Below are 16,099 nucleotides of genomic sequence, written 5' to 3'. Positions count from 1 at the left end.
ACATGAAGAGCAAATGAAAAATCCTCCTTGCTTCTCCAAATACTATCCAAATGTCACAGGGACGGTCTTGGGTATTTGTGTCTCTGGTACATCTGGTACAGTTTTGTACGTCTGTTTAATTTCATCAGCTCTTCATCTCTGTTCAATTCCATGGAGCCAGGTAAATTCAAAGAAATAACGTCAAAGCCTGTTCCTCCTTACATCCCTAACTAAAATAGCTGGGCTCTGTAAACAGAGCTGACTCTGCTCAGAAGAAAGGTAAGTTGTAGCACAATGTGGAGATCAAATCTGTCGTGAGCATCTAGTTTATTTGTATTTAATGTCACTGTCACAAGCCTCATGCAAAGTAAACCCAGATCTTGAAGAAAGCTTTAAGTACATTTCCTGATCCTCCCTTCTAGTGTTCTGTACTGATCTCCTCCAAGGACTGCATTTTCTCCCCCTCTCTTCTCTTACAGAGAGTGATCAAAACGAGCACATTTACTAACATGGGCTCAGATGCACAGATGTTTCCTAGACTTGCCGCTTTATGTCTATAACCCATGGCTGCGGATTTCTTTATAACCCCGTTTGCACGCCTGATGTCCAGCTCTTGCTCAGCCTGATTAGAGCTCTTCTCCTTCAGTGGGATTTGTCAGATGTGTTGCTTCCGAGTAGGATGCTGAAAACAAGAGAGACTTAGAAGCACTAAGAATTTAGGTGTTTTCAAAAATCCTATTTACCCTGTCTGTCCTGCATGTTTCCTTGTCTTTGATTCTTAGCTTCTCCATCTTTGTGTCAGACACAGGAACATTGTGTGACAGTTTTCCTCTGCCTTTTCCACTAGGCCTGTGCTTGTGCCTTTGCTAAACCCTACTGTTGTTCCTATTCTTGCAGCTTCAAAACCATCTCGGTTAGCACAGACCACCTGCTCTGTCCTCGCCTCGCAAGCATTCATCACCCCTCGCCTTGCCTTCTGCTCTGAATCCTCTTCTCCCCACTGACACATGCATTTTGCCCCAGACACGGCTGCCCATGGGCTCAACCCCCTCTCCCTCATGCCCCCAGCCTCCCAGGATCCGCCGAGCAGCACAAGGCAGGAGTGGCGGTACCACTGCATCAGTTTAGGTTGTCCTAGGCACTATACAAAAACGCACATACATAAATAAGTGCTGGGATTTGGGTTTTTTTTTTTTTTTGGTCCTTACAGCCTAGGATTATGGGAAGACAAAAACAAAAGCAAAAGAGGAAGAGGGATGACTATCACGTGAGTATAATGAACACATCACTGACAAAAATTTTATTCACCACTTTTCCAGCTGTATTTGTCTATTAAGATATTGTTTAAGATTTGTTAAGAGTATTTTCAAGCAAAAATAAAAGATAGAAGATATCAAAATAAGTTTAAGAGGTGAAAATAATTCTGTTGACTAAACTAAAGCCTGCGTGTATCCATACTGTTTCACGAACCACATACTCTGCAATAATGTAGGAAGATTCTATGCTTGTTTACATAAACTGCAAATTCTTAAGGGAATGTTATAGCTGCATTTTATAGCTGCTTTGCCAATAGCAATCTAACCATGTGCACGGACTGCTGCTTCTTTCTGGTCCATCTCCCAAAACCTTGATTTTCCTTTCTTAGGACCATGCTGGATTAGGATTTGCTTTGTTTAGAAAAAGCTGTTTCAGTGGGCAGCTGGCTGTGGCAGGGGCTGTAGTGCTAATACATGAATCGCACTAAAAGACACAGTTTTGCTGCCGTTCTCTTGTACCTTCTGGATACATCTTTCAAGTGTCTTGGATTCTGAATGAAATGCTCCCGTATTATTACTCCTACCAGGAGGAGGAGTCCTTTCACCTTGCTGCTGTTGTCCCTCTGCTGTGTGACTCTCTGATGATACTGTTCATACACTCTGTTTTTTCCAGCTGTTATCTCTAACGATAAAAGACTTCGCTGTCCTGCTGATCCTAACCAGATCAGCTTTCTGGCTGAGGTGCTACCTGTCTCCCACTACTTTCCAGTGTATTTAATCCCTCACTCTCTGCAGTCTGTAGACACCTTATATACACATCGTGTAAGTATGTTTTTGTTTAGCAAGTTGTCCATTTAACTGGACGATTTCTCTTGTATGCAGGCCCTTGCTTCTACACGGGACTGCAGTGGGCAGTCTCCTCGTGGAGGATTTCCGTGGCCCCTCAGGCTCTCTGGCAGACCCTGCTTCCTAAGGGGTGCATTGCAGTGCTCTGGTACTGCCAGGGAGAGATTCTGCCTGTTTTGGTGGCAATGTGTACTGGCAGCTTGGTCCTCCTGCTGCCTTGTGGTACCCAGCAGCAGGCGCTTTGGGTGATGTCTTGAATGAATCTCACCATGTGGAAAACGACAAATAAGTGAGTCTTCTTAAGACCCTTCTATGGTCAATGGAGATTTATTCAGTATACTCACTGGAATCTATGGCATAATTCATTTCACACTAAAGACAATGCCTACAGGAGGTCATTTAAATGGCACCCTAAAGTTGCCATCTTTCCATTTGCCAAGGGAGATTAGGATGACTAGCTCAGATTTAGAAGTATCTAAGATGTCTCATACTAGGTGCGATGTGGGATCCCACATAGGATGTGATTCATCCTATATTGTACATATTGGCACTGACAATGCCTTAGTCTTCTTTCCAGCCTCCCAACTTTTCATATGGCAAGGATCATTCAAATACTTAATGTTACAGCATGGATGACTGTCTGAGTAAGGCAGAACAGACACAGGCCAGACAAAATCCTTCACTTTTAAACAGAATACGTAGTACTCATTAGTATTCAGTATAGAGTGGTAATGTATACAGAAATAATGTACTCCTTATCACTAAAAGGGAGCTGATCTGTTTTGATCTCTCCCAGGAGCTGAGTGGGGATTTCGTTAAATTGAAGTGTCCCCATTTGGTTATCGGTCACTCTGTTTATTGCACACTTTGTATGGTTGCATGTTGCACATGTACTTCCACTTGGTCCCTTGCACCCAGCAAATGAAACAGCCCACCATTGGGGGATCAACAAACCCCCGTCAAATCCAAACAATAATTATTCCATGCTTTCTGCAGCAGGGAAGTTCTGTGCTTCCTGCAGTAGGAGATGTCTGAAGGACTGAAATGTAATTACAGTTCCACCTAGAGCTTGGTCAAGCTCCGTCTGTTTTGCTGAGATGAACGTTACAGCTACGAACTGTGCCAGGAGCTGATACGTAGGAGTCTGCCTGAGTTATCAACCTGTTGTCTGCTCCTTTCGTCAGTGTGGTTCTGTTGTTTAGTGCCAGTCTGATACGAAGCCCAGCGAAACCACAGGGAGTTTTTTCCACTGACTTAAGTAGGTTTAAATCAGGCCCCAAAATAAAAATTCTCTCTTTAGAAGGCAGGATGTAACAGAATGGTGAGGAACTGTGAGTGGCTTAATCATTACATTTACTCAGCTTTATGACTAATGCCTGTGTCAGTTAACAAGTTTTATTAACAATATAGTGACCTTGAAAACTCTGTACATCTGACTAACTCATTCGCTTTTATGAGTAAGTGCTCTATATATTGAGCAAGGATGTAATTGAAATGATGTCATATAAAGTGACTTGAAGCTTAAAATGACTTAAATAATATATGGATTGCAATTTCCCTTGAAACTGATATAGTTTTTAAACATTGAAAGAATACCTTAAATTACTGAAATTAAGGGTGGCAGTATAGTATCAGTATCAGGTAAAATATATGTGTATAGTGAAGTGAATATTAAGGCTATTAATCATAGGTATGAAGTGCTAGGTAGTACAGAATTATTCCAGCACTGGAAACTATAAATGTGGATATGATGAATTTGGGGTCCATAATTTGACAAGTTTGAAAATCTGTATGACAGTGAAAATGGATATCCATGAAGTGTATGGATCATAACGCTAATGTTGTGGCAGGTCATGCTTAATATGAAGCGAGGCTTAAAAGATGCTCCCTACACAAGCAGGTGCAGAGAACTGGACAATTACTGTATCGTTACGGAGAGCGGCTGTGATTTGCCGTATCAATAGTGAGGGTGCAAATGGTACATCTCACTCCAGCCCACGCAGAAATCTAACCACCCCTTCTTTCTGCCCCCAAAATGTCACTTATCACTGAGCTAAATCAGCACATCTACTTAGCCATTTAAGTTCTTTCTCTTCCTCAAAAATTGTTATATGCCATAGCACAGGTGTGATATATGCAGCGTGATCACACCTCCCGAGATACATAGCTGGCCTGCCTGCTGTTGAAGCCAATCTTTTACACCACTCAGCTAAATATCATACCCTTTCATTGAGAAATGAATATCCATACATTTCTCTGTGCATGCATGTTGTATTTTGCCCTGCATTATAACTCTGCAGTCCATAGCAACCATCGTTGTAGTAAACTATATGCATTAATAATGCACCGTGGTTGAGCACCATGTCTGCATATCCCCCCTGATGGCTTCGTTAACCCAAGAAACAGATACCAGGACCCAAGTGCAGGTGAGACTTGACCTCCTTCCAAATGCTTTGTTAGTTAAACCCTTTATTTAACCCTGCTTACATGTGCAAGGAAGTACTGCTGTGTTCCCTCATCCAGGAGCACAGTAATGGCACAGCGTTTCCAAATGGCAACATGACTCCACAGCCTTGGGACATGTTCTTTCGCCACAGTGCTCAGCAGCAACTGCCCAGGCTCCTCTCGTGTCTTTTGGAGATCTAGCACAGGGCCGTTGGCATCACGTCCTGGTGAAAGGGCTGAGCCCAGGTGCAGGCAGGTGAAATAGTCCTTGTGAGCACCACAGCCTGCTGTCAAACCTGCTGTACAGATCACGATGGTTCACCAAGATGACTGCCCTTCTCACCGCATTCCAGCCAAATCCCATACTGGGAACTGAGTGGAGCCATGATTCCCTGGTGCTGCAGGGGTTGGGGGAAAAAAAGCAGCAAGAAAGAGAACTCCACCATGAAAGGTGTGTGGGAGGGATGAGGGAGGGAACTGAGGAAACCTGGGAAGTATCAGCAACTTTCTTTGCAAAGACTACCCAGAATAGTATCCATCTGAGTAACAGCCAACATCTCTATCTGTGAGTCTCCTTAGGTCCCCTTTACAGAGATGGAATCAATATAGTTGATGGAGTCTGGGACACAATTAGTCTCCTGCTAAACTCCACATCTAAGAGATCAAATGAAACACACCCCAAAATATCTTGCCAAGCATTGGAAGAGGCTGCCCAGGGAAGTGGTTGAGTCACCATCCCTAGAGGTAGTTAAAAGACGTGTGGATGTGGTGCTTAGGGACATGGTTTAGTGGTGGACTTGGTAGTGTTAGGTTAACAGTTGGACTCGATGATCTTAAGGGTCTTTTCCAACCTAAATGATTCGATGATTCTATGGTTCTATACTCTCTCTTGAACATGAAGGAAGTTAAGGTTACTAGTTCAAACATCAATGCTGACCTTGTACAAGCCTGAAGTATAACTGGGGTAAGAACCACCACTGTTGCTTTACTGAGAAAGCCACATTTCCTTCCCAGAATACTGTTAAGCAGGATTACTATCTAATTATGGGTAACAACACTTGTGTATATCAGGTTTGTCAATAACTATAATTGTTAAGATTTCATTTAACTTCTATGGCTATACTGTTATTTTCCCCTCCTAATATTCTGTAACTATAATTATCCATTCTAATCTTCCTACCTTGAGTAAGCTTGAAACACTTAATGGAAGGTTGGGGGAGTCTGAAGTTTGCGCCAATTCAATTAGCTTGCTGTCATGATGTAGTGAAGTCTTTATTCTTAACTCTGCCCCTGTGCCTACAGTTTCTGCCCCGCTTGCCTGCCGGCCGCCCTCCGCTCTTCTCTACCATGTGCTCTCTTGCCCCACAAAGGCTGCTGTAACTTCAGCCAGAATCCCTCTGGGAGCACCGATGGTACGTGGCCGGCAGCATACCATGACTCTGCTACAAGTCTTCGAGCTTCCTCTTCCATGCTTTCATGAAGAGCCAACCGAAGTAATTTATGTAGGAAAATAGTTTGTGTATGAATATATATACTGTATATGTATATACATGTATGTACGTATATATGTGTGTGTGGTGTGTGTGAGTGTATATATATAATGCATTTAAATACACACATAGGCGCACATACACAACTATATCCAACTATCCCTGGTTTATCTCCTAGGTGCTGCCTAGAGACCCTGACATATAAAAGCAGTTATTTTTAAAATACAAACAAGGGCTCTAGAAGCAGGAGACTAGTACTGTATGTTAACTTTGTTGTTACGCAGATGTAGTCCATCACCATTGTAGCTGCAAATCCATTAGGCTGTACCTTTCCTCCAGTAATATGTTTATGCAATGCTCCAGATTTTAATTGATCAAGTAAGGTGACAGTCAGTCCATGTACATTGAATAGATGCTGCTTCAGAGAAATGTGACTCAGAATAAAGTGCCGTTGGGGAGGTTTTCTGTGTTACATCTACTAAAGTGAGTCACTATGGAGTGAACTGCTGCTTTTTGCAAGCAGACCTTTAGACAAGAGACTGTGAAACATCAAGAAGCTCTGAAACATCAGCCTTGTTCTAGAAAACCTTTTATATAAAAAGAAGCCAATCTACTCCAACCGACTCTGACATGAGATGCTAATCCAAGTCTTCTGTCTCGGTTTATTGGGGTTTACTGTCTGGCAGTGTTTTTCCCAGAGCAGAGGAATGCTCTGGTGGTGTTAACATATGGATTACTATGCTATTGCAGCTGTAGTCTTGATTGATGCTGGCAATATTCTATGTTCTTAAGATCTTATTGAACACGGTTAAGGTTCATCATATGTGGCAGCAGCCTGAAGAGATCTAAAATGTTTAAGTTACAAGAAAACCTGTAGCAACTGATGAATTCAGCCTCAATTTTAAATCTAAAAGAAATATAAGCATTTTCAAAAGTAAGGAAATAGATAGCTAAAATACCTTGGAAACCCCAGCTCTGCCCCTTTAGCAACAGCAATCCAACTTCCTTCCTCCTGGCAGAGCTTCTCTGAGACATATGTTCTTTGAGCCAACACACAGTATGTTGCCATTAGGGGAGAACTAAGGAGAGCTGGAAAAATAAAATCCCTGTTCCACGGAGAGTGTCATTGCTTGCTTATGTGGTTCTTTTCAAGTTTAATTAAAAAATCTAGGAAGAGTACCTGTAGCTTGGAGATCATGGCAACATTGGTGCATCATGGAGAGTTATCTTCTCTTTGACCAGGTGTCCGTTATGAATTAAAGAAGCTCTTACTGAGGAAAGGTACAAAGGTACATCAGTGCATTGCCATGAAGTTTCAGTGGGCTGGCATTTTCTGGCAGCAATATAAAAGGCTTCAAGAAAACAAAAAAATCTTAACCGGCTCCAGTGAGGGTATCTGTGCTATTGTCCTGGCACAATAAGTGTCCTCTGTAGCTTAGCTTTTGCCCTTTGATATGCTGGTTTCAGAAAGGCTTAAGAAAGCTTCCTGTAGATATTGCGGCTATCTCCCACTAAGCCAGACCGCTGCACGGCATTACTTCTCTTCCTCAAAGTTAATGCTGAGGAAGTCAACAATAAGATGAAAAAGTGATCTTAAGCTGCGTCTAAGAACCATTGTTTGCTAGGAAGGGAGCTGGAGGAGCGGCTTCACTCATGGTTTGCACCTCTATGGTTGAATCAGAGAGAAACACATTTCTTCCCTCTCCCCCTCCTCCTACACCCTTAAATAATAATTCGGGAAAACATTTGAAATAACTAGTTAGTTCTCTGATAGCAATGTGTATCTTTAGTTTCCTTACTTAAATGCAGGGACTTTATTAGGTGGAAAAAATCAGCTATCGTTTATATGAATTTATAAGAATGAAATAGCTGCAGAGAGGATCATAAAAACATGAATCCTAAAGGTTCAGACATCAGAAGGCAATTAAAACTTGAGGCTTTGCACATACTGAGAGAAAGAGCGGCTATACAAAAATAACTTTGAGGAGGATACTTTCATGGCAGAGGAGCAGCTAACTCCTACATGCAGCAACACACACATGCAGCCTACTTTTTGTCAGGAATGGATTCAGGGGTCCCCAGGGGTCCTGTGTGAATACTGTCACTCTGCAGTCACAGCTTCAGGCGCAGGAAAATCCACTGCAATGTGCACTTAATCCTTCAGAGGAGCCGGGGAAAGCCAGCCTGGACTTTGTTACACTCTTCATTTCAGAAATCTTCTTACCAATCCATACCTGCCCCACTGCAGGTTTCATGGAGAGCCCTTCACCAGGCAGGTGAGTTAATCCTCCTCGTCTCCTCCTCCTTTTCCAGCAGCACTGGTCTCTGGGGAGTAAGGATCCAGGCAACCATCACAATTCCTCCTTCATGCATAGCTGGATATTCCTGGGTGAGTATCTAGGCCACCTAAAGATACAAAACTGCACTGTCCCAGCCCTTTCCCACACAGCTGGGGCATTGCTGGCATTGGCTGCCGAGTTTCCAGGGTCTCTAAAATACTCTTTTTACAACATTACTTCAGGAAAAGGCACAATAAGCACTTCAAATTCCATGTCTGATTTAAGTATTCCTTGAACGCTATTTAAATCAGGTGCAAAACAACAACATCTCCAACACCAGTGGCCGTATCAATTAGGAAAAGATGATATTTTAAGAAGAATTCTCTGTGGGAGGCTCCATTTTCCCATTAGAAACTTCCTTCTCCTTCTTGCTTATTTCTCCATTATCGCTGGTGTTTGTAATTCTTCTCATTTGCTGGGAATGTCATTACTATTGTGCACCAGATATGTAATGAAGTGACTAAAAAGGAGTAAACTAGTTCACAGTAGGAAGTCAGAAGAGTACCAGGCTGTGGATTAGCCTGTAAAAAGGAGCTCCGAGTATGAGGCCAGAACCTCACAGCTATAGAAGTGGATGTATATTTCATAGAGCTGCCTCTTACTAATTTATTTATTCTTTCTCCGAGCCTCAAGTAATGTTACTCCACTGGGAGGCTGTGAATGCATCATGTAGGCATAGACGAGGAAAAAAAATTGAGCCCAGCATGTTTCCATCCGAAGATGTGGAAAACTTTGATCATTCATTAGGCAAGAAAAAGCAATATTAAAATCCTTTTTCTTGTACTAAAAATAAATCAAAAGTGCAGAAGCTAGTTCTGCAGCCTGCCACTGGTGGGATCCTTCTGAGGACTGCAGTGTAGGCTAACATTTTGGCAACTGTATTTACCTAATTCTGTTAGGAGAGTGTTGGTCCCTCAGGGCTTGAGAAGTCAGTCTCCTCCACATTGTGTTTTCTTTTTTTCCTCTGTAAATTTTGTTACGTTCAGGTTTGGACCTGAAAACTTTTTCTGTCTCTGTGTTTTGTATATTTCAGAACGTGGTTTTGTTAAATGAATCTTCCTGGAGTACCCTGATACTTGCAGCATTACAAAGAAGCCCTTGACGCTGTGAGAAACTCGGGGTACAAGCAGATCCTTCTTATCCTTGCGCTTTCCACTTCGGTGTTATTGCGTCCTTCCTCCCTGCAATAGAGAGCACGGAAATCCTGTGAATACCATCTTTGGGGCATTTGCTAGAGAAACACAACCTGGAAATGCAAAGTATCCCTCTACTGTGGCAACTTCAGTAAGCCATACCATGACTGGCAAAAGATGTGAGCGACCATATTTCTGACTAAAGGCAAATATAAATCTTAATAGCTAAAAAGGGTTCACAGACAGGAATAAAAATATAACGCATCTCTGATTTGCAGTTTTCTCTTTAAGTCCTCCTAAATAAACTATCTGTATAGACAAAGTATATTGCATACATGAGGTCAGTGAGAACATACAAAACAGGCTGGTGAAGTTCTTTCTATCTGGCGATTCCCTGAGAGTTAATATGGATATTGTCTTCAGCAAATAGAACATAAGACACATATCAGTCAAAACTGTAGCAGTGGTTGGAGTAATGTTGTTAAACATGTGAATGAATCTTAATATAGAAGCACAAGTGGTGTCATACTGGCTTCCATATATCTCTGGCTCCCATATACCTCTCACCCAGTAGACTGGCTCAGTAAAGAAGCAACTGGAGGATCCTCAAGGGAGGATGCAAATATTGCTTTAATAGGTCATTATAGAATAAGCAGCCTATTGGGAGGTAGCCCACTCACTCAGAATAACTGTATCACTGATGTTCGCTCTCCCGTTGTTATCCTGTTTTGTTGTGGTGACCAGATTTTAAATCCTTTTTCTGGTCACAGACAGATTGCTCATTTATCATCTGCAACAACGAACCCTCAGTGTAATCTCTTATGCCATTTCTTCTTAAGCTAATTCTCCCTGCTCCTCTCCCTGCTGCTGATGCGTGCTGAGCGATGGGGAGGGCGTGGGTGGTGGTTCGACCCAACAACGGCAAGCAGAGTACATATCATTCCTGTAGTGACTATTCTGTCCATCAGGCTCACCTTGAGCCATGCTGAAAAATGGTATTTATCCTGATTTTTTGTTTCATTAACTGTGCAATTGATTCTGGTAAAAAAAAAAAATCTGAAGTAAGAGATTAATGAGGCACCATTTTTCTTTGGCAAAGTTCTCGCAAGAATCTCATGATATCATGACTACCTAAGAGTTTCACCATTTCACATTTAAAATAATTGCTTGTTACAGCCAGTTATATACTACTGAAAATAATCCTGGGTGATGTATGTTCTTCCTGAGTTATCCCTAATTTTTACTTTTACTTAATTTTTACTTTTTACAGGAGAAAGCTTTCTGTTTCTTACAGCCATTACATTTTAAGAGCTGAAAAAAGCAGTCTGTGAGAAGTAGGAAATCCCAACAGCATGGAGGTGTTTAAGCCAATAGCCCGTTGCAACTGAGCAGTATCCAAAGTGAGTCTATGAGAACACATCTGGTGCAGAAGTTACAGATGATGATTCAGACCCTGGTGACGTAGGTTACAGCAGTGGGCATAACACAAGGGTATAAAGGAACCATCACAATGCCATAGATTTACCCTACCCCTACTAGGTACAGCATTAGGTAGCCAAAATTTAATCTTAGGCTATATAAAATGAGTTGGCTACACTTGATTAAAAACATGGCAAGATTTACAAAATTGGACTTTTTCATCATTCTATTTGTTCTGTATTTATTGCTAGTTGAATGAAGCAAGCCTAAGGGGATATCCTACATGAAAAAGGCTTGTTTTCTTGAAGGTTAAGTTCATTAAATCAAATCCTGACCTTTTAGAGTTTACACTGGCTGAGCCTTTCTGCTCCCTGGACCTCCAAGCAAAATTGTCAGTCCACAGATCTCACTTTTCCACAAACGTTCCCCACCTTCCCAACCATTAGAAGCCCCTCCTTGTTCTAAAGTGTTTGCTGCCGTTCATCAAAATGCAAACAACTAAAGGGCATCTATGAAGCAACTGTTAAAACAACATGGCTTCAGTTCTGAAGGAAATACTTTGCAAAATAAAACCATTTCTGCAATCACAGATTTCCCAAATCAGCACAAATGTATAGTTGTTAAGAACATCTGCATGCATTTATATACACACACATATAACATATATGTACATACATGCACACTTAAGCAGGTAAGACACTTTTTAGCTTGCTGTGATGGCTGTACTGTGGCCCTCACCTGAATACATCATGTTCCTTTAACTCCAGCCCAAGATGAATAGATTGCCGGCTGAATGGAGTCTTTTTATAGCACTAGTCCATGGGGAAATTCTTCAACAAAAATGCTTTTCTGATCACATTTGCAATTCATATATGCTATGAACAGGATTCTATTAATTGAACACTGAAAAAAAAATCCTAATTATTGCATATATTATTAATGACCTTCATGCCTCTACAATAAGCAAAACAGCAACGTTCAGTACTAATGCACATTCTGAGAGTTTTCTCACTGCAGTTTCTGTACAACTGCTCTTCAAATGGTTATTTTTTCTTAAGGATTTCTACATTTAGATGACAAATCAAGCTTCCCTAATTGCCAAATTTTATCTGCGCCTTCATCAAGAGACACCTTACAGAGCTTCTGAGTCAGAGTAACCAGGCAACCCTAAGCCTCTAGACTAGGAGGCAAAGAAAAACGCGTACTCCTACAGTAAGAAGAAAAATGATGATTTCAATCTCTATTCAAAAATTTGTCATAATAGATATAATGTTTGCTGTGACTCAAACATTTTAAAGGGTGATATAAATCCTCAGGCTCCCAAGATGTCCCAGCCAGAAGCTCAGGGGTTTCTTGCCAGTTCTCCCAATGTATCAGTGATGGGCAAACCAGAGCCCTGGTGAGAGCTGGTCAGGCAGCACTGGGCCTCTGAGCTCTCGCACGGTAATACCTTTTGATTCCTGTTAACTGTGTAAAGTTATACCAGGGAGATACCAAATGCCAATCTATTGTTTTTCCTGGGGAGAAACCCCCTGATGGTCTGGTCAAAGCCAAGCCTTTATAGCGCAAATTCCTGCAAATCCCAATGATGACCTTCCACCAAGGGCAGCTGCGTAAGCTCCGCTGTGCTTTGAGTCTCTGAGGTTTATGCAATCACCTGCCAAAGACCACAAATTCATGTTTCTTACTGAAAAGCAATCATTTGTAAGGTTATTTTTATATATATATAAGGTTTATATATATAATGTATATATGTAAGGTTGTTTTACGAATAGTTATTTGTAAAACTATTTATACGCACACCTTGGACTACCAAGTGCTCTGTGTCTTCTCTGTGATCTCAAAAATCAGATCTCCTCACAGGTCTCATGTTTGCGACATCCCGTCCTGGGACTACCTCTGTTCTCAGCCTAGTGGATAACATTTTCAACAACTACCAGACGCATTGTTCCAGAAACTCTTTGCCCTACCAGGCCAGACCAGACTGGGTTTCCTCTGCAGAGGAGTTGGGAACACATCTGCTATCAGGCCCATGAGGACATATCCTGTGGACTCTGAGAAAGCCACCTTTCCATGGCATTGTATCTGTCCCACAATTCTCCAAAAGCACGGGTCCCATGGTAATACATGGTAGCTAAAAAATAGATAAAACATTAAGTTAAGCATAATTCATGTCTAAACTGCCAGGTGAAAGGGCAGAGGTGAGAAACTGAATGTTAAAAGAGTCAGTGATGCCAAAAAAAAAAAAAAGACAAGAAGAGGCCAGAAGAAAGGGCCATCAGCACTGGTCATGATTTGGGAGGTGGCTAAAATCGGGTCTCAGGTATGTCTTGGGGTGCTCCTCCATCCTGGGGAGTGCTGCCCTGTGTTGTGGGCTCTGCCGAGGAGGAGTGCTGCCATGGCTTCAGCAAGGCAAGCAGCAGGCTGGAGAGCCAAATATTCAATGGTGATTATGTGCTTGTCCCTCTCTCAGAGGTAGGCGTCTCCCACAGGTAGGAGTCATAGGTGTCAGGAGGCATAGGTGAAATCTACTTTCCACAGAAGTAGCACTTTAGGCCATCAAATCCCTGTCCTGATTGCTTTTGGTCAGCTTGGCTTCTGGATGCAGAGTGCTAAAATAGCAGCAAAGTGACAGATACTCCTCCTCCGAGCTCCCTAACCTTCCCTTCTCTTAAAGGACACGTCTGTTTGCTGATGCCCAGCCTCCTCCCTGCTCACTTTGTGGAGCTTTTGCCCCACTTGTGGTTGTTAGTGGGTGACCTGGGGGCTAGCCAGTCTCTTTTCCATCACTGTCTGTGGTTTAGAGACTCATCATAGTCCAAAGGGATGCTCTCCTGCCTTTAAAAAGCTGACATGACACCCCCAGATTATTCAGCAGCACTCAGCCACCATAAGGTGCTTCAGGCTCAATTACACAAGTCCATGAAGGTCTCAGCTACACTGTGGGTACACAGTCCCCAGGGGAACGATGATTTCTGCAGGTTAATATCAGGACTTCCTGGTGTTTAACTAGGAAGAAAAACGAAATCTAAATACTAGAATTATCTTTGCATGTATGTGTTGCATTTACTCTCCTGTTTTCAATGCTAGGGAGTTACCTTACGGCAGATACTTCTAACAAAATCCCCTGGGACTATTGCTCCTCGCACGTATTTGCTTTCCTGTTCTCTCCTTGGGGGCTGCAGCAGCAGGGAGCAGCAGACCTCAGCTCTGCTGGTCCCTCTGGCTTCATCTAACAAGGCTCTTTGAGGACATTCTCAGGATCTTGGAAGAGCAGGACTCCTTTTCTTTTCTCTTTTCTTTTCTTTTTTTCTTTTCTTTTCTCTTTCCTTTTCCTTTTCTTTTCTTCTCTTTTCTTTTTTCTTTTTTCTTTTCTCTTTTTTCTTTTTTTCTCTTTTCTCTTTTCTTCTTTTTTTCTTCTTCTCCTCTCCTCTTCTCTTCTCTTCTCTTCTCTTCTCTTCTCTTCTCTTCTCTTCTCTTCTCTTCTCTTCTCTTCTCTTCTCTTCTCTTCCCTTTTTTCTTTCTCAAACCAGTCCATTGGTTTCTTCCAGCGACTTGCACGTTGGGCACTGCCCCCAGGGATTGACACTGAAGCCTCTGCCACAGAATTCAACAGCCTCACAAGGAAAAATTATTGGGCTCAGAGCATTTCCCCTTGACCCCACTGAGTGAGGAGGAAGAGGAAGAGGAAGAGGAGGAGGAGAAGGAGGAGGTGGAGGCGGGCAGGGCAGTGTTCACTGGCCCCAGTCCTGGACAGCAACCAGCCACATGCTGAACCTCAGCTGTGGACCTCAGCTCCATTGATTTTGCTGGAACATACGTGGACGTTTCCATGATTTGCCGCAGGTAAAGGGATTTAGATATTTGTTCAAATGCGTAAGTTAAGACCTTAATAGTCCATTTGTTTTAAGTAAAGCTGCTCCTGGAGTTAGATATAGCTCGAGGCATTAAGGGACACGACTGGGTCCCATACTGGGTAATTTTTCATTTCTGCCGTTCTTAGAAGCATATTGGATTACTGTGTTGGTGTTTTGTGAAAAACCGCAGCATGAGAAATGCTGTCACCCTGGTATCTGAAGTGCTCTGGGCAGGCTGGCCGGAGAAGGCTGCACACACCGGCAGGGCGGGCAGGAGAGAGGAGAGCATCCAAGGGGCAAAACTGATGAATGGGCAAAAGGCGTCGGGGCAGCGCTCGGTGCTTGGCGGCTGGGCTGGGAACGGGTTCAGCGGTGAAAGCGGGAGCAGTCGGCTGAGTCAGAGGGCTATAAGCGAGGGGGGCACAGGGCCCTTCCCCGGGGCCTCGTCCCCTCTCTTGGAGCTGTCTGGATGTAGTGCTGCGTCTCCCGGCCCCCAGGAACCCAGCAGTGCCGGTGGCTCCCCCACGGCTGGGGCTGCCGTGTGCCTGCGCTGGGACGGCTCCGCCGGATCAGCCCACTGCAAACGTCCACTGCGGATCGTGAAGTGTCTAACGAAATCTACGGCTCCTTCAGGGAAAGGGAGCCCCACAGGCAAAGCCCCGGTGCCCATCGCCGATGGCCCCGTGCCTCCCACCCCAGAGCCTCCCCGCTCCCAGAAGAGCCTCCCTGCAAACTCCCCCTCTCGTGGGCCCCGTACCTCTCGCTGCGCGTCCCGAGCACGGGCACTGCAGCACCGCACAGCGTTACTTGGCACTCAAAATCACATTCAAAGGACGTTCCTTACAAACGGTATTTTGTAACTGCGCGGCCTTACCGGCGGCGGGCGCGCGGCCTTACCGGCGGCGGGCGCGCGGCCCCAGGGCGACCGGCGGCTTGCGCGAGCGGGCGCGGCGCAGGGCGCCACCTGCCGATGCTGCCGCGCCTCTGCCGTGCCGGGGCGGCGCGGAGGCCCCGTCCTGCAGCTCCCCGCTGCCGCTGAGGGCTCCGGGCGCTCATTCCAGCTGCCACCCGTAGCTGCTGCTTATGAGGGCCCAGAAAATATTTTAAATGAAGGATTTTTTTTTTTTTTTGTGAGGAGAAAAAGCCCTACAAGCTTGGCACTGGTTTGTGTTGAACCGTTTCTAGCATGGCATCAATCGAACTGTTGACAATAGTTATCCTACAGCACTACAAAATCCTATTTAGCAACTAAATAACATTTCCCCGGTTTTGTAGGTCAGGATACAGTTTGAGACTTAAAAAAAGTCTTTCAGTGCTAGTTTGATGCTTAATTAG

The 16,099-nt window shown here is 43.6% G+C and overlaps 1 long non-coding RNA gene across 1 annotated transcript; it reads right to left on the bottom strand.

The window, feature by feature from the left end:
- Positions 1 to 4,124: 4,124 nt before the first annotated feature.
- LOC142405346 (uncharacterized) lies at positions 4,125 to 15,652 on the bottom strand. The gene is made up of 3 exons (XR_012774145.1): positions 15,522 to 15,652; positions 6,976 to 9,536; positions 4,125 to 4,924 (listed from the first exon to the last, which is right to left on the bottom strand). It is a non-coding gene; the product is annotated as an uncharacterized LOC142405346 (long non-coding RNA).
- Positions 15,653 to 16,099: the final 447 nt, after the last annotated feature.

The sequence above is a fragment of the Mycteria americana genome, chromosome 2 (assembly GCF_035582795.1).
Source record: "Mycteria americana isolate JAX WOST 10 ecotype Jacksonville Zoo and Gardens chromosome 2, USCA_MyAme_1.0, whole genome shotgun sequence".
NCBI lineage: Eukaryota > Metazoa > Chordata > Aves > Ciconiiformes > Ciconiidae > Mycteria > Mycteria americana.
The sequence above is the reverse complement of the archived record's forward strand: the minus strand, read 5'-3'. Positions and strand labels throughout refer to the sequence as shown.